Below are 27,752 nucleotides of genomic sequence, written 5' to 3'. Positions count from 1 at the left end.
TCCCCGATCACCGCCCACTCTGCGACCACTGCGGTGAAGCCGGGCAAAGGTATCGCCGCTGCTAGTACCGATAGTTGGGACTGCCTGGCTTTGCCGTCAATGCATCGCGTCCGCAGCCAGGGAAACGGCCACGTGACATCGCTGACTACCTGGCAGAAGCGCAATGAACACCATGAAATCCCTGTTCACTATCGCCTAGCCGCCACCGCATTGCCGGCAGTAATCTTGCCCAACCCGGGACCGGTCTCCTAGCCCGTACCAGTAAACTAAGGGCCACAACCAATGGAGGCGTGGTTGCTGTGTAACAAACTACCGACGATCCTCCGACGACGCTGCGACAGAACTTTTTGAACACGACGCAAACCAGGCATAGAACTGAAGACGAAACCTCAACCGAAGATCGCCTGACGACGCATGGAACATGGAAACAGTGGAACAAGCTGGCGCAGCTGTGACTCGACGCCATGACCTAACTGCAATGCGAGACGACGAACTGGCGACCTCAAAGTACTTACCGGCGGACAAGGTGTGACAGCTCTAGTCGACACCGGAACCGACTTTTCTGTCATCAGTGCAGCATTTGCCATGAAGTTGAAAAAGTCAAACACCTGGGAACGCCCGAAATACGGTAAGCTGAATGCCACCTAGTAACGCTGGAGGGAATCTGTACAGCGAGAGTCTGCATTGACAACTGCATTTACCCCGCAAGCATCGTAGTACTAGAGTGGTGCTCGAGAGATGGGATCCTTGCTATCGACTTCCTAAGCCTTCATGGTGCAATAATTGATCTCCGGTCTATGTGAATAACGCTATCAACAGAACGCGCCCTGCGACCTCATGTGCCATTCGGAAAGGTGGCCTTGAAAGTACTGGAGATGAAATCACTATTCCCTCTCACTCTAGCATCAACATATTTGTCGCCTCTCAGAAAACAACATGCTTGCAAGACATCGTTGAAAGCAACCAACACCTGTTAAACAACCACAACATTTTCATCACAAGTGGAATAACCGAGCTGAGAGTGGGGAAAGCAAGAGTGATGATAATGTACTCCAGCAACGAATACAACCACGTCAGCGGAGGCACGACTGTTGCCTACTAGTTTCGGAGAAATTGTGGAAGGAAGTGATACTATCACCCTCGCCGAGTCTACTGAACATGTTTTGATGAATCGAGGTCTCCAAGAGAACTTCGACATCAATTCGATACTTCCAAAGCATAAGCCTAAACGGCTGAAAGCCTGCTCCGGCAATTCAAAGACTGCTTTTCATCGTCGTCGAAAATTCGGCAGGCAACAGTAGCAAAATATCAATTCATAACAAAAGAGATTACCACACCACTTCTCAAAGCCCATACACAGTTTCGACGTGAGAGCGGGAGGCAATAAGGAAGCAAGTCGACGAAACGCTACACGATGACCTTATCCAACCTTCCACGAGTCCGTGGTGATAACCTGTGGTGTTAGTGAAGAAGATTGGCACCCTACGTTTCTGCGTTGATTATTGCTACCTGAACGGAATCACAAAAAAGATGTTTGTCATCTGCCATAGATAGACGACGCCTTGAATAGACTCCACAACACGTAGTACTTATCGTCGATAGACCTTCATACCGTCTACTGGCACATCGAAGTCTAGTGGCCTCTATAACACCACAAGTCCTTTTCGAACTTAAACTCATGCCTGTCGGTCTTCGCTCAGCACCTGCGACTTTTCAACGCGTTATGGACACAGTGATGGCAGGATTGATGTGGCAGACTTGTCTCGATTACTTGGACGACGTCGTCGTGTTTTCCTCAAGCTTTGACGAGCATCTTTGGCGCCTTGAAGCTGTACCTCAAACCATCAAGACTTGTGGACTCATCTGAAGCCGGAAAAGTGCCGTTTCCCGTACAAGGAACTTTTTATCCGGAGTGACACCTGATCAGAAGAAGCAGCCGCCATCGCTGCGTTTCCACCACCCGCCGACAAGAAGGCCGTGCGTCGATTTCTCGGCTTGTGTGCCTATTACAAGCGCTTCGTCAAAAACTTTGCCCGCATCGCCGAGCCACTAACCAACTTTACGAGGACTGACGTCGAGTTGACTGTGAGTGCGAAACCTCACAGGAGGAAGCATTTCAGGAACCAAAACGATGCCTTCAGATGCCTCCGATACCCGCGCATTTCAACAAAAACGCTGAAACCGAAGTGCACACTGACGCAAGCAGCGAAGGACTCGGTACCGTCCTTGTGCCGAGAGCTGACGGGCTGGAAAGGGTTATTAGTTCCGCTAGCCGGTTGCTATGCAAGGCTGAAAGCAATTATTACACAACAAAAAACGAGTGCCTTGCCCTCATTTGGACGACGTCAAAGTGTCGTCCCTATCTCTACCGCAGGCTCTTCAAAGTTCTGAGCGACCAGCACGCCTTGTGGTGGCTAACTAATTTGAAGGACCCTTCAGCTCGCTTTCCGTATTGGAGCCTGAGACTTCAAGAACATGACATTTCCATCATTTACAAGTCCGAAAAAACACTTCGATGCCGACTGCCTGTCGCGAGCCCCCGTCGAACCACCGCCGCCCGAAGAACTGAATGACGACTGCTTCTTGGGAGCGATAACTGCCGACGACTTTGCTGAACCCCAGCGGGCTGGTTTAAAACTTAGGGGCCTAATCGAATACGTCGAGGACAGGACCTCTGTTGCTCCAAAGCTGTTTAAACGGGCATTTACGTCGTTTTTGCTGCGAAACTGTCTTCTACAAAACAAGAACTTCCCGCGGCTTCGAGCCACGCACCTCCTTGTGGTGCCTTCAGCTCTGCGACCAGATCTCCTCCAGGCCCTGCATGATGATCCAACGGCAGGACATTTTGGTGTTTCGCGCACGCTCGCGCACGCTCGCGAGTATACAAAAAAGGTACTACTGGCCGCTTCTTACCGCCGACGCCGCTCGTTACGCGAAGACATGCTGAGACTGTCAGCGACGCAAGACATCACCGACAAGGTCAGCAGGCTTTCTTCCGCTGATTGAACCCCCTCGCCGAGCATTCCAAGAAATCAGGATAAACCTACTGGGGCCGTTTATAACATTGAATTCGGGAAACAAATGGATTGTCCTAGGTACTGATTACCTCACCCGCTATGCCAAAACAAACCCTCTACCCAAAGGTAGCACCGAAGAAGTAACCAAGTTCTTTGTTGACAACATCGTCCTTCGTCATGGCACCCCGAGGTTGTCATCACCGATAGAGGTGCGACCTTTATTGCTGATTTGACTGAAGCAATCTTGAGTGATAGCCAGACAAGCCACCACCGCATCACCGCCTACCACCCACAAATGGTCTCACCGAGCGGTCAAACAAGACGATCGCCGACATGCTGGCCATGTACTTCCACGTTTAACACGAGACGTGGGACGCCATCCTTCCGTACGTAACTTTCGCACACAACACGGCCGTACAGGTGACGACGCAGATGTAACCATACAAGTTGGTCTATGGAAGAAACCTGGGAACGATGCTCGACGCAATGCTACACAACTTTACTGCCCAGCACGCTGAAAAAGCTCGTCAACTCGCCGATTTACGCATCACGAATCAGGAGATGAGTGACCACCGCCGCTACAATCTTCGGCGACGCTTCGTGGAATACCAGCCCGGTCAGCGTGTTTGAGTATGGACGCCGATTCGCCGACGTGGACTCAGTGAAAAACTTCTGCGACGGTACTTTTGATCATACAAGGTAGTACGACGTCTCTTCCCACTCGACTACGAGGTTGTCCCCGACGGCATTACGAACTCTCAACGGTGCCGATTGCGACCTGAAGTCGTTCATGTCGCGCGCCTCAAGCCGTTTCGTGAACGTCGACCAACTGAAAGAGTGTATTTTGTTGTTGTTATTGCTGTATCGTACGATAATATTTGTGTAGAGGGGAATTCGCAAGGCAATGACTAGTGGGACCATTGCTGAGTGCGAAGCGCGAGCGGGAGCACGAGCTGTAGACGCTGGACTGCCCGAGCATTTGTTTCCGTACCGGCTGTCTGCCTATTACCTGGCGTCGCTAATAAACCCCCTTGCAAAGTGGTGGAGGTGTGCTGGGTACGCAAACCTGGAACTTCGAAGCCGGAAGCTGCCCACTGCATCAGCAATGCCTGATCAGACGACCGAGCAAGGCACCACCCAGCAAAGCACGGCCCAATCTCAACTGGTCATCGTCCCTACCACTCTGCGCCAACGAGATCCGCCCTTCTTCAGTGGCACCGAGGACCAAGATGTGGAGGACTGGTTGCAGCTGTTTGGGAAGGTGAGCGCCGCCAACAAGTGGGACGACCCCTAGAAATTGGAGTATGTCCCATTTTATCTCAAAGACGTCGCCAGCCTGTGGTTCACAAACCACCGCACTGAATTTATCACTTGGGCCGGTTTCAAGACCACCCTCGCAGCTGTGTTCGATCGCCCCGCAGTGCGCAAGCTGCGTGCTGAGCAGCGCCTACGCGGACGTGCACAAAGGCAGGGCGAAAACTTCACTAGCTATATTGAAGATATAATCGATTTATGCCGGCGCTTCAACCCTGAGATGACCGAACATGACAAGATCAGGCATATCTTGAAAGGCATAGACGATGATGCCTATCAAATGTTGCTGGCAAAGGGCCCAAGTACCGTATCCGAACTTGTAACCTTGTGCCAGAGCTTGGAAGAGATTCGGAAACAACGTGCAGCAGTTCGGAGGTCAACGACTGCAGACGACTCTCTCGCTGCCCTGGCCGTCGGTGGTGACAGCTCCCTGCTGGAGCAGATAAAAGAATATGTACGCGAAGAGGTCGCACGGCAGCTTCCGTGTCTCTCGTATCTGCCGACCACCGAAGCACTAACGAACCGCCTAACGCCGACAATCAGACAGGCTATTCAGGAGCAGGTCTCCGAGGTGTTGCCATTACCTACGCCTGCCTCTCCACCAACGCCTGTTGCTGCGACACTGACTTATGCGGCCGTCGCGGCAATGCCTCCTCCATCTCGTCTGCCAATGTATACGCCACAACCTGTGCGACCGTCCACCGCGCCGCTTCCAGTTACACAGCAACACGCCGGAAATCCTTGGCGCACTGCTGACAACCGGCCTATATGTTACTTTTGCGGAATTCCAGGTCACGTTGCACGTGTATGTCGTCGGCGCTTCACAGTTAACGCACCAAGATATCCTGACTATTCGTTTCGACCTCCATACCATGCGCCTCACGTACCACCTGAAGTTCACGAACGCGATGCGCAAACTGCTTCCGGCGCCCGAACATTCGCTTCTAGACGTTCTACTTCCCGCTCGCCTTCACCTTCACCAAGTCGTCGTTCCGTGTCGCCTATGCGTCGACGCCCAACCTCCATTGAGACGGAAAACTAACTGCCGCAGCTCCGGAGGCACGAGCTGCGTCATCGTCTAATCGTTTAAGTCCTCGCCTGTCTCCCGCCAATCTTATCGATGTAATCGTCGAAGGTATACAAACACTCGCACTCAGCGATACCGGTGCCGCAATATCTGTGATGGTCAGAGACTCTGCCGCTCTCTTCGTAAAGTGACGATGCTTTCTCCCGTGGTTTCTCTTAGTACTGCAAGCGCCCAACAAATTGAGCCCGTCGCGTCATGTACAGCAAAAGTGGTGATTCGAGACGTGCTGTACACCATTGAATTTCACGTGTTGGCTTCATGTTCCCACGATGTCATCCTAGGATGGGATTTTTATCACGTCATCACGCCGTCGTGGACTGCGCTCGGGCCGAAGTGGAGCTGTTACCGTTTTGTGATGCGCCTTCTGTTGATGCGGTCGTATCTAGTGTGGCTAACCTTGTCGTCGCGACGGACATAGACCTTCCGCCTTTCAGCGCCCAGTTTGTCCCTACCTGCTGTGCTTCACTTTCTGACACTACCGTCCTATTCACGCCATCTGACATCTTCGGTAGCCGCCGCCACACATCGCTGCCATTCGCCGTTCTTGAGCTCTGTCAAGACACTACCGGGATATTTATTTCCAATCCCAACTCGTGCCCCCTCAGTTTGCACCGCAACGAGACGCTCGGCCACATTCAGCTTATCGATGAAGGTACTATCGTGCCTGCCGATTTCTTCGACACCAAGCCGAATATGGAGCTGAACGCGTTGGTTCCTCACTTTGCCTCGAACAGCGTGTCTACCGATGCAATTCACCGTTCTATTGACAGCCATCTCGCCCCGGCTCAACGAGAGCAGCTTGTTACCCTGCTGCACGAATTCAAGCGTTCGTTTGACTTTCCCCAAGCGGTGCTAGGAAGAACGAACACCGTTGTGCACACAATTGACACAAGAAAGAGTACTCCTTTGCGCCAGCGCCCTTATCGTGTGTCACCAGCGGAGCGTCGGATAATTGCAGAACAAGTAGACGACATGCTACAGCGTGGAGTCATCAAGCCTTCTTGTAGTCCTTGGTCTTCCCCAGTTGTACTCGTAAAAAAAAGGATGGTTCAATCCGGTTCTGCGTAGACTACAGGCGCCTAAACAACATTACGAGGAAAGATGTTTACCCTCTTCCCCGCATAGACGATGCTCTCGATTGTCTCCAAGGTGCAGAATTCTTTTCCTCGCTTGACCTTCGCTCGGGTTATTGGCAGGTCCCAATGGCTGAGTCTGATCGTCCAAAAACGGCGTTTGTCACACCGGATGGCCTCTATGAATTTACCGTGATGCCATTCGGACTCTGCAATGCGCCTGCCACATTCGAGCGAATGATGGACAGCATTTTACGTGGTCTCAAATGGAACATTTGCTTGTGCTATCTTGATGACGTTGTGGTTTTTTCACCCGATTTCACTTCGCATCTCACTCGTCTGCGTAAGATTCTACAGTGCCTTACAAACGCCAGGCTTCAGCTTAACCTGAAGAAGTGTCACTTCGGGGCTAAACAACTCACCATACTTGGTCATGTCGTCTCGAAAGCCGGCATTCTTCCCGATCCTGACAAGCTTCGTGCTGTTGCCGAATTTCCTAAGCCGACAACTGTTAAAGAACTACGAAGCTTTGTGGGCCTGTGCTCCTATTTTCGTCGCTTTGTCCGGAACTTTGCCTCCATCATCGCTCCACTCACCAAACTCCTTGCTGGCCCTGCAGATCTTTCGAATTGGACAGCAGCCTGTGACGAATCCTTCGCAACACTGCGCCAACTCCTTACCTCACCACCCGTACTGCGCCATTACGACCCTACTGCGCCAACCGAAGTACACACGGATGCAAGTTGCGTCGGCCTTGGTGCAGTACTCGCGCAACGCAAGTCAGGTTTTACGGAGTATGTGGTCGCCTATGCCAGCCGCGCCCTCACTAAGGCAGAAGCCAACTATTCTGTAACGGAAAAAGAGTGCCTCGCGATTGTGTGGGCGTTAAACAAGTTTCGCCCCCATTTGTACGGCCAAACTTTTGATGTGGTAACTGACCATCACGCACTCTGTTGGTTGGCTTCGCTGAAAGATCCTTCCGGCCGCCTCGGACGTTGGACACTACGCCTCCAGGAATTCGACATACGCGTCGTCTACCGATCGGGGCGAAAGCACTCTGACGCAGATGCGCTTTCACGATCACCCGTGAAATCTTATGATAGGACATATCAGCCCTGTACCTTCCCCTCTCTGCCGTCAGCGTCACAGACATGCCATCCGAACAGCGGAAGGACCCTTGGATCGCCTCGCTATTGAATATGCTTTCTGACGCATCAACTTCCAGTTACCCGCGTGCTCTTTGCCGCCAAGCAGCGCATTTCACCATACGGGATGGCCTGTTATACCGTCGCAACTATCAAGTGGCGGGTCGTAAATGGCTGCTAGTCATACCCAGCCATATGCGGTCTGATATCTGCAAATATTTTCATGCTGAACCGCAACACGCACATGCCGGAGCACTAAATACGTATGAGCGGATCCGCCAACGTTACTACTGGCGGGGTATGTACACGTTTGTACGCAAACACATTCGCTCATGTTCCCAGTGTCAGCAGCGCAAGACATTCCCTCATTCACCCGGTCAACTGCAGCCTTTGCCATGTCCTGCACGCCCATTTGACCGTGTTGGGATTGACCTATACGGCCCGCTACCGTGCTCTGTTGGTGGCAATCGATGGGTGATTGTGGCTGCCGACCATCTGACAAGGTACGCCGCAACGGCAGCGCTACCTTCGGCTGGTGCTCGTGACGTTGCAACCTTCATCTTGCACAGGTTTGTTCTTCGTCATGGTGCACCACGGGAGCTCCTGAGTAACAGAGAACGCGTATTTTTGTCCGAAGTTCTTCAGCAGCTCCTACATTCATGCCGTACGGTACACCGCACATCAACAGCCTACCACCCTCAGACGAACGGCCTAACGGAACGTTTCAACAGAACCCTCGGAGACATGCTCGCTATGTATATTGATTCCGACCACTCCAACTGGGACGTTGTTCTTCCTTTCTTGACGTACGCCTACAGTACGGCGATTCAATCAACAACAGGCTTTTCTCAATTTTTTCTTTTATATGGTCATGACCCATGCAACACACTCGACACAATTCTGCCATACAATCCTGATGCCTCCGAGTTCAGCCCAGTTTCTGAAATGGCCGAACATGCCGAAGAGTGTCGTCAACTTGCACGGTCCTTCACAGCCGATAACCAAGCCCTTCAAAAAGATCGCCATGACCAAGATCTTGTTCAGAATACCTTCCCCGTCGGTTCTCTCGTGTGGCTCCGACTGCCTTTGCACTCTCCTGGACTGACTCCCAAGTTTGCACCGAAGTATACGGGCCCTTACCGCGTCATACAGCACCCTTCTTCTGTCACCTATGTGGTTGAACCACTCAAGCCATCCACGGACAAGCGCCGCCTTGGTCGTGAGACGGTCCACGTCAGTCGCCTCAAGCCCTGTTACGACCCTCCTGTTCTCTCGTCACCTTGAGTCGCCAGGATGGCTCGTCTTTGTCGCCGGGGCATTGTAGAGGGGAATTCGCAAGGCAATGACTAGTGGGGCCATCGCTGAGTGCGAAGCGCGAGCGGGAGCACGAGCTGTAGACGCTAGACTGCCCGAGCATTTGTTTCCGTACCGGCTGTCTGCCTATTACCTGGCGTCGCTAATAAACCCCCTTGCATTTGTAGTTTCCTACATTATTTTTAAGCTTTCATCTTATGTGAAAGCATCCGGACGATGTATTTTTAGAGGGGGTCAAAGAGACGTTCCTTTCTCTTGCTTTCTTATCACCCCGTTACGCTGTACGCCATTCTCCGCGCAAACCACGCCTACAGTGTTCGAGTACCTTAAGAAGTGCTGTCGATAATTTTATTGAGAATACGCCCACTTCGTGAGCATTTCAGATTATTCTGAAATCAACGTCGCAGGCCCGTGTGCTTAGATTTGGGCGCACGTTATGAACCCCAGGTGGTCAAAATTTCCGGAGCCCTCCACTACGGCGTCTCTCATAATCATATGGTGGTTTTGGGACGTTAAACCCCACATATCAATCAATCAATCAATCAATCAATTCACGTCGCCGCTAGCGATAACGCTAGAATACTTGATGGCAAGTGTATAAATACCGACAAGATTCGCCTCTTGCCAGTTGATCGACGGCCGACGCTCTGATCGCCGCTATTAGCGCCAGTGAAATGCTGTAATCAGACTTTTCTTTTGCGTGGTGACAAGTTCGGCCCAAATAACTAGTTTCATATTCGACCCGCAGTCTGCTCCATTCGTCCACGTCACGACCTCATGACAATATTTACCGAAAGCTTGTCACATTATTTTATTTATATGTGTTATTTGACATCTCATAGCCACCATATAATTATAGAGACGCTGTAGAGGAGGACACCAGACATTTCGGACACCTGGGTTTCTTTAACGTGCACCGAAACCTGCGCACACTGGCCTACAGCCATTTCACCACCATCGAAAATGCAGCCACCCGAGCCGGGACTCAATCCCGCGACTTGCGGGTCAGCAGCCGAGTACCTTACTAACCAGACCACCGCGGCGGAGCCGGTCAAAATTATTTGAAATGTGTTTAACACGTAGAATGCGTCAATCAGTTCAGATGACACTTTTGGTTTCCGATAGAATAAACGTGTTGGTCAAAAATCCAGAAGTTCGCTCAGAATAGCGTCTAAAAATTGTGTTTGCAATGCTGTCTGAGCCAGCACAGTTTTTAATATTCAGATTTAGAGGCATGGGGGTGACACCTTCTTGAGTTACCACTTTGGTGTTTCTTTCTGGTCCTCCCTTGACACCCTTGTAATTGTTTTACAATAATTCAGAAATTAAGTATGAAAATATTGATTGAAAAGACCTGCAATTTTAATCTGTTCCTGGAAGATTCGATTAGTACTTTCACTTCCTCTATCTTGTCACTTGCTGCAGTTATGTGGTGCCACAGTTTTGGCGGTTAGGCCTAATAAAGTCAGGCAACTTGTTATTCGAGAATTTGTTTTTTGCTTGTCTAACTTCCTCAAATCATTCTTCATTTCTTTCATTGAACTCTGGCATATAAGCCTTGTGCTGCCTTCTTAGTCGCTTTATTTTTCTTTTGTCTCTATTATAGGCCTACTGATTCAAGGATTTTATCACTGCTTATAGGTTTGCGTAATGGCAATGAAATAAAAAATGAACTACTCTGAAGAAGAGGGAAACGTTTGCTAAAACGCTCAACATCATTACTGTCACAGACATGTTAGTAGTCAAAATAACAAATAATTGTATCATTAGCCTTATTACAGTCTCTGATTGCAGCTTAATAATAGGTGTGTCTATTTCCAAGAGTCTTTTTAGTGTAGTTAAACTAAAATAAATTTCGATCAGAATATACAGGTTCTTAATGAACTGCTCTGTTACTGAAATTTTCATTGATATATAGCTGGTAAAAAAATGAATTTCCAGGACTAGTGGTTTTTCCAACTTGCTGGAAGATGTGGGAGTATATATTATCCACCAGAATGTCACTGGTAGTAGAACGCCTGTATGACAAACGGCTTCGCTCAGTACATGACACATTGAAGTATCAAGCGATAATCCGGCTCTTACCGGAGAGTTTTAGAGGATGGCCATACAGTAAGCTGAAGAAGCACATCACTACCACTCGATGGCTCATAAACAGCACAAAGAGACCAAGTAACTTTTCGAATTACTACTGTTAAAATTCACCTTTTATGATCACTAATCTGATCCGCCACCGTTGGTCGATTCCATGTTTTACGAATATTGCTACGCCCACACCTCTAGACTTTCTACCGGTCCAGAAAAGCCGGTAGTCTGCCGGGCCAATTTCGTCATCACGAATCGAAGCATACAAACATGCCTCTGGTATTTTTCAGAGATCAGTAACATGCTACAGCAGCCACTCTTTCGACTGATTTGTTTTATTAGCAGTGTTTCTTGCTTTAAAACAGAGCAATCGAAGATGATATGGCGCTGACTGCGCGTTACTCAATGACAATTTTTTCGGCCTTGCTATCAGTTGGCGGGAGGTAAATGCGTCATCTCACGCGTAAATATCGTTGGCGATTCAAATCCTGTTATGCTCAAGTGATACCTTCTTACCCGTTTGCTTTATCCTTCCTTGGGCTTTCTCGCGGCAGTTCTCGCTTTCATGGCATATATACACAGTAATTATTTTGAATGCTTATGTCCGTTCATTTTAGCCTATTCCACTTTTTAAGGATTGTTCTTGTTTTCGCTCAAATCTTGATAAAGCAGAACAACTGATCACTGTTCGAAAAAATTAATAAATCTACGAATTCAAGTTACTGACGTTAGACTCAAGCCTCATTTCCACATCTAATGTGTCCTTGATAACTTTCTCACGCAAGGAAAGTTTTGTGTCTTCCGGCTGCTGGGTGAAACCGAAAATCACTAGATTAGGCGTAAAACTAGATTACTTGGGTATACTATTTTTGTCTATTGCGATTTCAGCATATTCTGAATAGATTCCATGGATGGGATTATGCCCTCATATTATCAAAATATTAGAGCTGTGAGAATGCTATGCTGTGTTACACGCCATATCCAGCCGCACTACACTTTCTAGAATTGTTTGCACTAGCCACAAGAGGGCACAAAATCTGTCTTGCGAAGTATGGAGGCGTCCGCAAACGTTGTTCTCAAAATTCCCACCTGGAGCAAATTCAGAACATTTTGCGGAATCATACTCTTCTTTGAAAGCATCTTCTTGCACATTTCGCCAGTTTTTGTCGTGCGTAGTTTGTACAATGCTATGTTTTGTTCTCTCATACTCTAATAACGGTATGCCATTGAAAAGATGTTTTACTGGGTGAAGGTTACACTGTTACAGTTTGCAGGAAGTGCACAAAATGATAGTGGTCTGTTTTCTGGGTTCCATGTCTTTTAGAAATGAAGGCGCAAATAACATTCTTGAATCTCACTCAATATGCATATGCTTCGACGTGCGGTCCCATCACCCGGAACGGAATTCATATTTATCTTTTTTCATGCCAGATATTTTGTCAAGAAAATTTACTTTGCCCCCCCCCCCCTTGTTTTATAGACCTATGCTATTTCTGCACATTGCAAAGATGTTGCGGCAGGATTAGGTTCCGGTCACACAATATAGCAGAACACAACAATGGCGCAGGCATTAACAATATGAGCAATCAAAGTACGGTGCATATGTTCAAGACGCATCACATGTCCACTGGGAGCCGTGATGGAGGCCCAGGAAAGGACTCTGCACTCAGTTTAACGAGACTCCGTGCAACTCTGTCGTTTTATTACACTTCAGGAACTTTCAAGAACATCGTCCTGCTCTCGAAGTCAGTGATCGCTTTTCGGACGCTTCTTAACTCTAACTCACGTATATTAAAATTACAGCTACTTCAAACTTATGGCATGGTCACAGCATACCACTGTGTATTTATAGGAGACAATTAACCAATAAGTCGAATGCATTTGCGTTTCCAAGGGTCAGTTTTAAGATATGCCCTAGCTTTTCACCACTCCTCGTTTAAGTGGGCCCATGGTGAACGGCATGTGCTGCAATACCAAACTAAACCAAGCTTATTATACGTATGGATTGATGAAGCAGCAATATTTTCAAACACATGAAAATTGGGACTCTGCGCTGGAGCTCTTGAGCAAGCTGCAGACGATGCTCACGAAATCAGGACAAAAGAAACGGGAAAAATATAAATTAGTAATTTGTTTTACTTTTGATTGCGCTAACTTCGTCGTGTGAATGTCAGTGCCATTGGATCAGCAGTCAAATGGGACATAAACGAAACCTAATGGATCAGCACAATAGAAGTGATGTTCTTGGGCTTGATAATTATGAATACTTTCCACACGTGACGTTGGTCTTTTTGATTTGCTTGCCGCGACGAAATGAATGGTCAGATCTGCTATATACAACTATCTCGTTCAACACAGCTACGGCACTCTCCATATTCCACGATGTACTTTTCTGATTTCGCGATTTCTTAAATTTTACACTCTTCCTCGCCAAACTTCTATGACCCGTTCAGTTATTATAGACGGGAGGATTGCTTCCCTGCTTTTTTTTATAAATAAGAGCAACTTTATTTATGAGAACACCTTTAAAATAAACGCATTCCCACAGTGTGTCAATTGACACGTAGCCGATAACTATATAATAACAATGTTACATTCATGCATGTAGTAAAATCATTCGTTCAGGGTTGATAAAATGAACGCTGACCCCAATGGCTTCGAAACGTTTTTTTAGCCAGAAGACGCTATCACAATGAAAATCAGTATAGACTGTGCGTGTTTTCACAGTTTGCGTGTGCGTTACAGACAAATAAAGAACAACGTGCGCAAATACTACTCTCAGTCTAACCTCACGCCTTGGTTCATGCCATGTTGCCCATCACATCTGGCACATCGCCATTCACATTTCTCTTGGTGACATCCATCACGCAAACATACCCAGCACCAATGTGAATTATGTAAAAGCGTTTATGCCTCCAGTTCACCCAAAGTTTTATAAAGTAGTTACTAATTGACTCACCTGAAGAGCAGTTTCGTAATTGCTAGCGTCGTGTAGGAGGGTTTCATAATAATTCGGCTGAGCACCATCGCCAGTGTCAGTCGGCATATCGGCTGTCTCCCCAGATATTTTACGGGCCGGCTCCTGGATACTCTTTATCCGCTTTCCACTTGCTATGTCTGAGTGTCCATCCGCATGCGCCTCTAGAAGCGAAAGACGGCTAAGTGCATGCGTTATTCATATGCGTAGAGGCGTCTTCAACCAACAATATAACAAATTTATATGGTTTATAAGCACGACTGCAAAGTATAGCAATAATAAAGTACCACGATAGTACTTTAGTGGTACGTTAGCATATACCTATGTCTGTGTATTGAAATACATTTGGAAATGTATTTGTAACGCAGTAGTCAAGTATTTCTACTGTCTAACGTCTACATCGCGATACTGCACAGGGCACGGGTATTCGCCCAATGGGAAATATGTCCACTATATGAAAAGTGGATTGCACCATTCACCACTATTGTGGATTATGGGGCTGGAATATTGGTGGCACATGGTGTATGCTGGCGTATGGTGGATGTTGAAGATGCTGATGTGGTGGCAATGCTGGAGCACAAAAAGGCTTTGCAGAGTCACAACCACTGTGTCGAGCTGCTGCAAAAAACAATGTATACAAGATGATACGAAAAGCATTACAAGATGATACGAAAAAAGTGGCACAACTACAGTGCGAACGTGCAATCTTTGGATTACCAGACCAACCCTATAACCACGGTGCCACGCTGACGTGTGTTTTCATCTTCGTAGAATGTCTAGTAAACATACTATTTTACCGTTTAACTCCAGTTACGTATGTCACATACACGAGACAGATGGGCTCTACACATGGTACTAATGTTCACATATTTATCAAACACAAACAACTGGTGCTGGTAAGGACTACCACTGTGATAATGCCAACAGCACCAACACGTTTTTAAATTCACAACTACCAAAAATCAAGATGGTATTGTTTAGCTGCTGTTACAGTGAACTTGAATATCTAGTTCTCACTCGTTCTACAGAGCGACATGTGAAGAGGCATCATAAGGCGGTTCCGCTCATTTGATAACTACGCGCGTACAATTGATTGAGTACTGTGATATGTTTTCCGCGCTATCTTAAATGCAGTCACCAGATCGCGCCAATCCATAGCTCTATAATTCACAACCTATAACGGCCTGTCCGAAAACGAGTGTTGCTCACGGAGAATAAAATATGACATAACATCGGTTTAGTGAGGAATATAAATTGAAAACTCTTTGTTCTGGCGTAGAAGTCAGAGAAGTGCCGGAGAGTGCCACTGAGGGCTTTTGACTACCGGAGGCGTACGTTCAGCGGAAACGCGTTGCGTCTATAATCATCGTTTTCTGCGTGGACACCGTACACAAGCGAAATTCTTGAATTAGGAAAACTTATACCCCTGCCTTGCTGTATTGTCCTTTTTACTTGTCGGAATGCTGCATTTGTAAAGCCAGAAGCACCGATAACATTTAAACGGGCCTGGTTGATAGGCCTAATATTTGATGGAATTCATGGTGGTAGAATAGAATGTTAAAAGCCATACTTTCTGGGGCTCGTCACGACGCATGTTGAACATCAGCGTTTGTGCATTTTAGCATCGCACGCACTTTCACTGAAAACATATAGTATGGCTCAGGTGGTGATTTTGTGTGCAAGAATCGCCACATTAGCATTCAACACGTGGCAACATCAGGTGACGCTGTAGCCCCGCCGGTGTGGTCAAATGGCTAAGGTACACTCGACTGCCCTCCCGCAGGTTGGGAGATCGAATCCCGGCTGTGGTGGTTTTATTTTATATTGAGGCGAGAATGCTGTTGACCGGCGTGCTCAAATTTGCACGCACGTTAGAGAACCACAGGTTGTTGAAATTTCCGGTGCACTCCCCTACGGCATTTCGCATAATCACGTCGTGATCTAAGGACGTTGAACCCCACATGGCAATCAACAAATCAAGTGGCGGCTGCATTCTGCAAGGTTTACCTTCCGAAGGGGCAATTCTGAACCAGAGCTAACTTATTTCTCGACAACTGCGTGGCAATGTACTACTTACTATCGCTGTTCCCATCAACACCGCTGGTCTTCTAAACATCTCAACAAAGCAAGACATCGCGCGTGTAATTGATGTAAGAACATGCACGAAATGCAAACATACGTGGCCAGATTCAGCGCTCCACCAAAGTTAAGACGGTGTTGACGCCGTATGAATGAAAAAAACGTGCTAGAATGCCATGATGATCGGCGTAGGCATTGCAGAGTGAAACACTAGAAATTAGTGATTTCGCATACTTTCATGTGCGTTTAGGTCATGCCACCATCATTCAGCAATCTTCCAAAACGCAACTGTTATCCAGCTTTTTTACCAAGCCATCCACCAAATACCATTTGCATTGCGACCGTCAGCTAGCATTTGCCACTGTCACCACCACTGCCTCTCCACCACCACCTGCCACTGTATCTCACCACTCTCTCCATAATCGACCATAATGTCCACCACAGCTTCAAGCATACCCACTGTTATTTCCACTACCTCCATTATCTAATATCCGTCCGTCCGTCCGTCCGTCCATCCATCCATCCATCCATCCATCCATCGATCCATCCATCCATCCATCTATCTATCCATATGACTTCAGTATTCACCAACCCAGGATTTTCTATGAATTGGTCGCGTTTTGTTTTGTCAGGAACAATCCCGCATAGTTCCTACGGCAAAGACTTTTTAGTCCTAGTTCAAGTGAAGGCGCACTATATATGTCGGCGACAGAAATAGGATGGAAAAGTGTTCCTCACATTCGCAAAACGAGCTAAGTGGCAATAGCACGCCTGACGCCTGTGATTGCCCATTTGAGAAAAAACTGATGTCGGCTGCTAGGAATGTTTCTTAAACAAGCATCGCACCCCTATTTCTTTCAGGCGAAAGCCCATTTCTCAAATATGAATGTTGTGTTGAAACCATACTGACGCTGACTAAATGGCAGTTTGATTGAGAAGCTGCTGTTGCTTAGGCCAAATAACAGTGCACCTGGGGTCGAAAAGACTTTGTACCTAGAATAAGTGTACGCTTTTTACTAATGCGCCAGCGTTCACTAGTGATTCGAGTAATGCTATTGGCTTCAAAATATTAGAGCGTTAGAAACATGATCACACACGTATCCAGCACTGAACAAATGCCTTAGGCGAGCATCAGTACCTCCTAAATGCAAAAAAATAAACAACCACTTTAGCATTTGGAATACCGTATTTGTGTAGATTAAAATGTATGCGGGGCTCCTTCATTTATTGTTTTAAAGGGCCACTCACCAGGCCCCATACCAAATTTTAGTCAGACAGTGGAAGTTGTTGGGTGTCCGACGAGGATAATTTTTTCACACGAATTTTTTGAATCGTTTCATCACGAGCGGAGAAACAGGTTTTTTTGCAGCGGCGCGAATCGAGGATGAGAGGAAGCGAGCTCGAAACCCTCGCCGCTCCTCCGCGTACCCTTCGCAAGCCAAATCTCGTCCCCATCCTCTCCAGCATACGACCATGAAGTGACGTGTGCATGACGTGCCCGAACAAGTCCAACCACCGAACACGTGAGTGGCTTTGCTTTGTTGACCAGCGTTATTTTGTGGTGTTCTGCCTGTTTCATCGGGATTGTTTTGAAACGCTGGCTTAGATGCGGTAGAATAGTTGAGAACAACGAGTGCGCGAATGCGTAGGAGCGTTCCACGGCGGTACTCTGCTCCATGCGCTGACCGCGGCGACACAAACGCATGCGAAACGCCGACACATTAGCCCCACATCTCGTTGCAATTCGCGGGAGTAAAATGGAAAAAAAGACGCTCACGTTCTTTTATTGCGTCTCAGTGTTTGTGTAGAGTTTTAATGATCTTTTCAAGCAACAAATACATAAACCGGGCATGCCGTGTCAAATAATTTTCACTATACCACGTGCCACTGTGTGCAACGTCAGAGCAGAGTCGTCTACGTAGAGGACCAACGTCACTGTATTGCCGTGAGGTAGGGCCATTCATACGCGCGTGTCATGCCCTCATTTTCTAGGCGTTCTGGTAAAGGGGAGGTGGAGCAGCATTCATCTTGATATTTGACCCGTTTCCGTGGCGCGTAGAGTTGCAAATTTTGGCCGACGTTATCACGAACGTCTCGTCTACGCATTGCGCTTGTCAGCTCAAAATTGTCAAACCTGGTGAGTGGCCCTTTAAAAATTATGAAGTACTCCATCACATCACAGAGAAATATACCTAAATATGTTATTATTAGATTTCAAGCCCTTATAATTTGACATGTACATTCCTAAATATACTAGTGTGTATCTGCTCAGTGCTGGTTGTAAGAAAACCTAATCATATTAAAATTTACTTCCTCACTTGAAGCATGCACTAAATATAAATGACTTTAAAATACTTTTCGCTACTCTGTGCATATACTTTTGTATATTTCGGCGAAACTTATTTGATTCCGGGCGCGTTTTGCATTATGCCTTGTGAAGTTTTTTGGCCTAGTATTATCTATGTTTCATCCATTCCACCTATTTTTTTATTTTTCTGCTATGGTTGCCCGTGAAGGCTGTGCTGTTATAATTTGGAATTCATATTCTATATACATTTCTTACGATTTGAAATTTCCTAGCTTGCTCCTAAATAACAGAAGGAAATATTTGCAATTTGCTTCTATACTACAACTCAGCGAACGTATAGATATACATCGACCTGGTCAAGCAGATATGATCTTCTTTTAGTCTCTGCAACTTAAGCAATGCTTTCTCCTAATCAACAAAATATCAGTGAAGCAAATTTATTAAAAAATAAGTCTGATTTTTAGGGTGGACGTTAGTGAATGCTAAGTGCACTTATCTTCATCGCATAAGCATCAATTTATTCTCCTGGTCACTACTTGTCTCTACAAGGCATCCTTCCCGATTTTCAATCAAACTATTCCATTGAAGCCAGTTGGTGCAATGAGATATGCTCGTTTATAGTGATAGGGGATTCAGGCTGACAATGACAAGACACCGTTCGACTTTAAATTAAGATTTGTCCCATTAAATTTGTAACAGGTGGTGATCTAATGCGTTAAAGAACGAAACTAAACGTAAGTTGAATCATATGCAGAGTTTAACGTCCCAAAACTACCACTTGATCATGAGAGACGCCGTAGTGGAGGGCTCCAAAGTTTAGACCACCTGGGGTTCATTAACGTGCACTCCAATCTAAGCACAAGGACCTACAACATTTCCGCCTCTATCGAAATTCAGCCGCTGCAGCCGGGATTCATTCCCGCGACCTGCGGGTCAGCAGCCGAGTACCTTAGCCACTAGACCACCGTGGTGGGACAAAGCAAATCTAACCCCTACTAATAGTGTCTCACTGTCTGTGCAACTACCTGTTGGGAAATAGTTAAAAAATAAAAAATCCATGAGACGGGATACATCGGGCACCATTTCCGGACTACACAAAAATAATTATTTATCTCTGCTCTGATGCAATATTTAGCACACAGTAAAAACGAAGAAAAATAAACAAAATGTCAAAATAGCCTTGTGTAGTCCGATGTGTGGTATCCAACTCTGATTTGCATTAGTAATATTTTGCCTTACGCGTGATGTTTGACGAATGATAACTTTTCAAAAAGCATACAGCAAGCACAGAAAGCGAAGGTATAAGGTATCCTGCCAGCAATAGACATGCGCACTGTATACCCTACGCAAAGCATTTAAAGGGGCCCTGCCACACTTTTTAAGCATGGTGAGGAAATGCTGCTGATTGGTAGTGGAAGCTCCCGACAACACGCAAGCCAAATAATATTACACAGCGCGTGGCCTGGAATTCACAACAAACTATCAAAGTCACCTAAAATTGGTTTCTATTCTCTCGAGAAATAACGTTATATGTCCAAAACTCTGACGTAGAGGGCCCATCTATGAGCCATTAGCTGATTTAACATGGCTCGCTCGCACGTTACAGACACCACCACGGTAGGCTGCGACTTGTCCACGCGTGCGCACGCGATCACCCAAAAAACAAAAAGCCAAGCATTCGAAGAAAAAAAGGAAAAAAGCACTCAAGGTCGCAAAGTGCACGTGAAGTTTGTCTGTGGGCTTTTCATCTCTTCCTGCTTAGCTTTCAGCGCTTTCGTCGGGACCAGAGAAGAGAGAATACAATTGCAGCATGCGACAAACCTTTGCAAATCTACTCGCACTTGACGGATTCTTAAAAATATTGCACCGTTGAATTCGGGAAGCAATAAGCCATTCTAGAGAGTTCAATCCATGCTTACTTGAAAAAGTGCTTCAGGACCCCTATAAGCAAAGAGTCTTAGAGTGTTTTGAAGAAAAAATTTTAACTTTGTCGAAAGAAATAAACCCAGTTCTCATGTCGCTGGACTTTTAGCGGGTAGACGGATGCCTATGATTGCAAAATCCATCAGTACTTTTGGATATTGTATTAAAATTTGTGTCGCTCTCTTCCTGTGTGAAACTGTAAAATAGCGTCGGTTGCTTACCGCATTTGTCCACCGGCACGCACGTTCCATCGATTGCTCTGTAAAGTGTTTTGCATGCACATCCCAAAGAACTTGCTCCAAAACATGTATACTGCGAAGAATAATTTTCGAAGTTTGGGCAATATCTCTGATATAAAACTAGGCCACCCCAGCAAAACCTGGGTACTTGGTTTTCTGAGTCTGCACAAGCTATATGAAGAGAAAACAAAGCTTTCATAAGAAAATACAATACTCCGAGCAGTCTGTCTGGATAAAAAAAATTTCATTACATAGATTGAGTGAAATAATCACTGTACATTTTGCATACAAAAAATTATAGCGTGTGGGCTGATTATCCAAATCAACTGTTGCTGAATTCAACTGTAAAACCGATTTCAAAGTGAACAGCAATTCAAAGCACTTTGCACGCAACACTACTTGCACTCATTGACACTAAAAATTGAATATTTCACCCTTTCTCTGAGCACTCAATAAAAAACACAGGATATAAGAAGTCAGGGAGGCACTAGAAGTGGTAACAGCAATTATTAGAGAGAGAGAGTTCTTGTTGCCCCTTTTTCGTCATGTTTTCTGGTTTTCAGCGCTACATTTCGAAACCCATGTACACTCTTTCCTAACTCTTCATCACACTACAACGTGCGAAAAGAAATTTTTACCAGTGGTTAGGCTCAGGCACAGATTTTGTTTCGAGATTAACGTCACTAGATAAGCCATTGAGAAGGAGACAGTAACTATTTGCTTTAACGCCAGCAACTGTGATTTTCGGCGCGTTGATTTGGTCATAGCTCTTTTTGCATTGCTGTTGATATTATAAATTCTAGTCCTTTCTGGAAAACATTTGCAAGACTCGGGAATATTCTTTAAACAATGCCAACTCTCCCTCTCCTTGCATGAAATGATTTCTGGAGTGAAGAATTTGTACAGTAACCTCAGAAAATATAGTTTTAAAGTGTTAGTGCTGCAAATATTTACATTCTGAACTAAATATGGTCGCGGTTCAACGTAAGCAGTGCACCGAGACGTTGAGTCCGAGAACCGACGGCGTGTGTTTTTATGCAGGAGCCAAGATCAGGCGAGCAAAACAAAAGCACGTCGTCTTCTTCAGTCCCCCTTTTCACGAGGCTGTTGGAGCGCACATCGTCTTCGTTCATTGTTTCGGGCGCGGCATTTGCCTCCCCTTAAAAAAGCATCGCCCCTATGCTATAGCTGAGACAGTAATTTGCGCAAGAAGCCACTTTGTAGAAGCGACGGTGCCTCGCAGAGTCACTCGCTGACGTATGGCTTAATGTGCACTACGTGCACAAGCTCAGGTCGGTGCTGGCGACGGCTTGATCAGTTTGGACTATCCGGGACGACTTCATAGGTAACGTCACTTAGTCGTCGCAGCACTCGATAAGGTCCGAAGTACCTTCTGAGCAATTTTTTGGATAGTCCCTGTCTTCGTACAGGCGTCCACACCCTTACCCTGTCCCCGATTTTGTACGTTTCAGGTGTATGACGTTGGTTATAGCGGCCTGCGTCGTACTCTTGGTGTTGGCATATTCGCAGACGTGCGAGCTGCCTGGCTTTCTCTGCGCATTGAGTAAACGCGTCAGCACTCGTTTCGTTGTCATCGCATTCGTGTGGCAGCATCGCGTCTAACATCGTTCTTACTTCTCGTCCCTGGACAAGGCTGAATAGGGTCATCCGTGTTGTTTCTTGTTTCGCAGTATTATATGCGAACGTTATGTAAGAGAGAATCTCGTTCCAGTTTTTGTGTTCGAAGTCCACATACATTGAAAGCATGTCTTCCAGAGTTTTGTTAAGTCGCTCGATCAACCCGTTGGTTTGTGGATGGTAAGCTGTCGACTTGCGATGAATAGTACCGCTGAGCACCAACACATGATCTAAAAGCGCGGCCGTGAATGCGGTTCCGCGATCTGTTATAACGATAGATGGCGCACCGTGTATCAGCGCAATGTTCTCTATGAAGAACCGGACTACCTCCTCTGCTGTGCCTCTCTGGATGGCTTTTGTCTCGGCGTAGCGAGTAAGGTAGTTGCCATTTTAACCCAGCGGTTACAAACACTAGAGGTGGGGAGTGGGCCCAAAAGGTCCATTCTGATCTGGTCAAATGGCGTTGTCGGGATCTGGAAAGGGTGTAGCAAGCCGGCTCGTTTCGTTGGAGGTGACTTGGGCCGCTGGCAATCGAGGCAGGTCCGAACATGATGCTTCACGGTAGCGGTGAGTCTAGGCCAGTAATATCTCCCTCAAACTCTGCTCAGTGTGCGCTTGTAGCCTGAATGTCCAGATGTTACCTCGTTGTGGCACGCTTGCAACACCTCAGAACGAAGAGTGGTAGGGACGACAAGCAGGTAGGTGGACCCTCTGACGAGAAGTTCATTTTGTAAAGGGCATTGTTTCGCAGACAGAACGACGATAGTCCTCTTGTAAAGGCTTTGGGTACATTCTGGCTTCGTCCTTCTAAATAATTAATCAAGCCAAGTAGCTCACGATCGTCCTGCTGGTGATCTGCGATGGTTGATGCGTCGACGATTCCGAGGAACGCTGTCTCTTCATCAAAAGCAGCAGCCGACTCTATTGGTGATCGAGATTGGCAGTCGTCGTCCGTGTGTCGTTTTCCCGACTTATACACCATCGTTATATCAAACTCCTGTGGTCTAAGGCTCCAGCGTGCCAATCTCCCAGAAGGATCTTTCAGACTTGTTAACCAACACAACGAATGGTGGTCACTGATAACCTTGAACGGGCGGCCATACATGTATGGGCGAAATTTTATAACTGCCCACACCACGGCGAGGCATTCCTTTTCAGTGGTCGAGTAATTTGCTTCTGTGCGTGACAGAGTTCTGCTTGCGTAAGCGATCACTCTTTCCTCGTCATCCTGGGGCTGTACAAGCACAGCTCCGAGGACAACATTGCTGGCGTCAGTATGGAGCACTGTAGGGGCTGTGTCATCAAAATGGGCAAGCACGGGGGTCATCTGTAGACGTTGCCGCAAGTCATTGAAAGCATCTTCCTGTTCGTCGCCCCAAACAAATGCAGCGTCATTCCTCGTGAGACGAGTTAAAGGTGACGCAATGCGCGCAAAATCTGGAATAAATCGCCGATAATATGCACAGAGACCCAGAAAACGCCTCACTGCCTTTTTATCTGATGGTGTTGGAAACTGTGCGACGGCGGCAACATTTTCGGGGTCTGGACGAACTCCTGCGTAACTGACGACATGGCCAAGAAACTGCAGTTCCTAAAAGCAGAATTGACATTTCTCCGGCTTGAGCGTCAGGCCCGCGGCCCGTATGGCCTGCAAGACCATTTGCAATCGTTCAAGGTGTTCGTCAAACGTTGTAGAAAACACAATGACGTCGTCAAGGTATACTAGGCAGGTCCTACTCTTGAGGCATGAGAGAACGGTATCCATGAGACGCTGGAAAGTAGCAGGAGCGGAGCACTAGCCAAATGGTAAAACATTAAATTCGTACAGTCCGTCTGGCGTCACGAACGCGGTTTTTTCACTATCCCTGGGGTCTACTTCCATTTGCCAATATCCGCTCTTTAAGTCCATGGAAGAGAAGTAACGTGCGTTTCGAAGCCTGTCCATCTAATCATCTATGCGGGGAAGCGGGTACACGTCCTTTTTTGTAACCTGATTTAGCTTTCGATAGTCCACACAGAAACGCAGGCTGCCGTCCTTCTTTTTCACTAGAACAACAGGTGATGCCCAGGGGCTTTTCGACGGTTGAATGACGTCGTCTTCAAGCATTTTTGTTACCTGCTGTTCTATCGCTTCTCGCTCTTTTGAAGCCACACGGTACGGATTTTGATGGATTGGTCTAGCCGTGTCCTCTGTGATGATTCGGTGCTTGGTGAAGGACGTCCGGCCAACTTTCGAGGTCGACGCAAAACAGTCGTGGAACTCGTCTAGCAGCACAAGCAGGCGTTCCCGCTGTTGCTGAGTTAAAGTAGGGCTGACGTCAAGGTTCGGTGCTAGGTGACGTGGGTCTTGTGCAGGTGTTGATTCGAGTGCTGAAAAGCAGTCATGAACATCTGCGATCACGTCGAAATGTGCCAACGTTGTGCCTTTTGGAAGGTGCCGTCACTCGGAGGTGAAATTGGTCAACAGCAAGTTCGTTCGGCCGTCGGTGACGTTGACTATTCCTCGTGCTACGGAAATCCCGTGAGTGAAAAGCAGCGAGGTTAGTTGGTCGGCGACTCCTTCACCGTCGAAAGGTACGTCACATGCTACTGAGACGAGGATACATGATCGAGGCGGCACGACTATATTGTGGTCTTTGAGACGAAAGGATTTGTGCTCTGGTGATGTAGGATCAGTCAGACGAGCACTCTCGTAAAATGAAACCACGCGGTCCGGGTTGTTGATTATTGCGCAATGCTCCCTGAAAAAGTCCATTCCTATAATTAAATCTTTGCAGCACTCTGGGAGAACAATGAAAGTCGTGACGAAAGAAGAATCTCCTATGCTGATGCTTGCTGTGCATCTTTCAGTAGGGAGGAGCAATTGACCACCCGCGGTTCTTAGATGTGGTCCGGTCCATGGCATTCTTACATTTCTAAGATGATCAGCCAGCTTGCGACTTATTATAGAAAAATCAGCACCCGTATCGACTAAGGCCGTCATTTCTCTCCGTCAATAATTACATTGAGGTCGGCGCTCACCATTTCGTCGTTGTTAATATTCGTCGGCGTCAAGTATTTCTGTCGCGGCAGTACTGGGGACTTTTTATCGTCTTGTGGTCGGGCTGCGACCTTACTCCGAAAGGTCGCCGCCTTTAGTTTCCCCGGTAAGGGCTGGGCGACTTTGTTCCCCGAAGGTCAGCAAAAGTACGCCGATTCGGTGATGATGTCTGTGCAGGGGATGGAGAGCGTCACCTGTGGGTGGAATTGGGCTGGCGATGAGGAGGCGACTCGTGATAGGGAGACCACGTTGTTGAAGGTCCTCGAAAACCAGGGTCGTCATGGCGAACAATGTAGTCGTCATTGACATGGCGACCGTCGTACCCTGGCTGAGACGGGCGAAGCGATGTGTCGCGGTACCAACCGACGATGCGGACCACCGAGCTATATGGCCGGCACCACCACAGTTGAAGCAGAGAGGGCGCCGATCGACGGTGCGCCAAGCGTCCGTTCTGCGAAATTGTGGGCGTCTTATGCCCTCTCGTGGTGGTGAGTAAGGCGCGGCAAGTGGTGGCTGGTGGCATGGAGACATCGGAGTCATAAGCTGACGTCTGAAAGCCTCCTGCAATGGTTGCGACGAAGGTGCGGCTGTAGGTGGCTGGTAGTATGATGTAATAGGTGGAACGGGTGGTGGTCGGTGGACAGCGTCGGCGTAACTCAGTTGACGCTGATCGCGATCGAGATCAGCTGCTGAAAAAGCGTGCCTAAGTTCGTCACTAATGACTGCGGCAACGGCGGTCACTGGTGTATCCACTGGAGGAGTCCAAAGCTTCTGAATTTCTTCGCGGACAATATCTCAGATAAGGTCACGTAGGGAGCCCTGATTGTCCAGAGTCACTGAAGCGGCGTTGATTGGGGTGGTAGTGGACGAGCGATCATATTGCCTCGATCTTTGGTGCAGAGCACGCTCAATGGCAGTGGCTTCTCTTATAAAATCTGCCACGGTAGTTGGGGCAGTGCGCACAAGTCCAGCGAACAGTTGTTCTTTCACACCGCGCATAAGGTAGCGCAACTTCTCCTCGGACATGTTGGGATCAGTCCGATGACAGAGGCGCGTCACGTCTTCAGCAAACATTGCCACAGTTTCGTTAGGGTTTTGAAGCCTTAACTCGAGCAACTGCTGAGCCCGCTCTCGACGGTCGACGCTAGCAAAAGTGTCAATCAGCTGCTGACGAAAGTCATCTCATGTGGATATACGGCCTTCTCGATTCTCAAGCCACGTGTGAGCGCTGTCATCGAGAGTGAAATACGTGCGGGCGAGCTTCTGTTGAGCGTTCCACTGGTTGATGTCGGCAACGCGTTCGTAATTCTCAAGCCAATCTTCAACATCTTCATGTGTGGCACCACTGAAGCGATCAGGCACAAGCGGCTGAAGAAGTGTTACCTGGGCTGGATTGGAAACGAGGCTGCCTTGTATCCCTTGGACCAACTGTGGCTGGCTAGCGGAGGCCATTGGTAGAGGTACGTAATGTCTGGTAGAATGTTCGTCGAAGGAGGTCAGCTCAGGAGATAGGCCTAGCAACTGCCGACTGAAGCGGTGCACTGGTGTCGTAACAGGTGGCTGCGTGTCGGGACTTGACGAACGGCTCCCAGATGGGGTGTTGAGCATCGGCAGGCTTGCAACCCAGCGCCTTCACCAGTGTCGTGGTTCAACGTAAGCAGTGCACCGAGACGTTGAGTCCGAGAACCGACGGCGTGTGTTTTTATGCAGGAGCCAAGAGCAGGCGAGCAAAACAAAAGCACATCGTCTTCTTCAGTCCCCCTTTTCACGAGGCTGTTGGCGCGCACATCGTCTTCGTTCTTTGTTCCGGGCACGGCAATATGGAAGTGGGTTCGACAAATTTACGGTTATTTCTGGCTACTTTTACATCTGTTGGCTCAAGTTGCCTGCTTTTTGGCCTGGTTTTGTGATTTCCCGTCTTCTTTACTGTGAAGGTGGCTAGCTGTAACAAAAAATCACTCAATATCAGTGTCAAGAGCGGTTTCCATTGGATGGTCTATCAGTTAGGTCGTCCTCAGCGTCGTGCCTAAGCCCGCACGCCCTTGGCGTGAATGACGTAGTCTATCTTACTGCAGCGGTCGCCCTAAGCACATGTCGAAGCAACGACCGTGGAAAGGTGAGAGAGTTGACATTCACCTGTCCGAGCACAAAATCAGGCCCGGGAGGCCAAGTGCCGGCAGGAACTGCGTACGTAAGATCAGAAAAACTTCCAAGCTAAAATGACGAACTGGCATGCAAGCACCAGTGAGGGCTGGATCTTGTCTACCACGTCACCGAATTAGCTCGTAACGTCAAACGCTTGCAACTATTGTGGGCTCAACACTATCAGCGAGATGATTCGACCATTCCAGCGACTATAGGTGGCGCAGCGGTAGATCGAAAGGGTGCACGAGACGGTGATGTCGCGAGTGTGCACGTCAGCGTCGCAGAGCGTGAACACGCGTTCATAGTTCATGAATACTGAGAAACCGAACTGCGTTGCAGTTTATCACCGTGTGACAGCTTCAAAGCAC

The 27,752-nt window shown here is 47.6% G+C and overlaps 1 long non-coding RNA gene across 1 annotated transcript in view; it reads right to left on the bottom strand.

Annotated features, from left to right (window-relative positions):
• The window catches only part of LOC142766945 (uncharacterized), a 38,356-nt gene that overhangs the window by 8,356 nt on the left and 2,248 nt on the right, over positions 1-27,752 (bottom strand). The window contains exons 2-3 of the long non-coding RNA XR_012884676.1: positions 20,544-20,732; positions 13,995-14,176 (exon numbers count right to left, since the gene is read on the bottom strand). This is a non-coding gene — a long non-coding RNA (uncharacterized LOC142766945). The remainder of the gene's footprint in view (positions 1-13,994; positions 14,177-20,543; positions 20,733-27,752) is intronic.

This window comes from Rhipicephalus microplus, chromosome 7 (genome assembly GCF_043290135.1).
Source record: "Rhipicephalus microplus isolate Deutch F79 chromosome 7, USDA_Rmic, whole genome shotgun sequence".
In the NCBI taxonomy this organism is placed as follows: Eukaryota; Metazoa; Arthropoda; class Arachnida; order Ixodida; family Ixodidae; genus Rhipicephalus; species Rhipicephalus microplus.
Note: the sequence above shows the minus strand (reverse complement) of the source record. Positions and strands in the feature narration are given on the sequence as shown.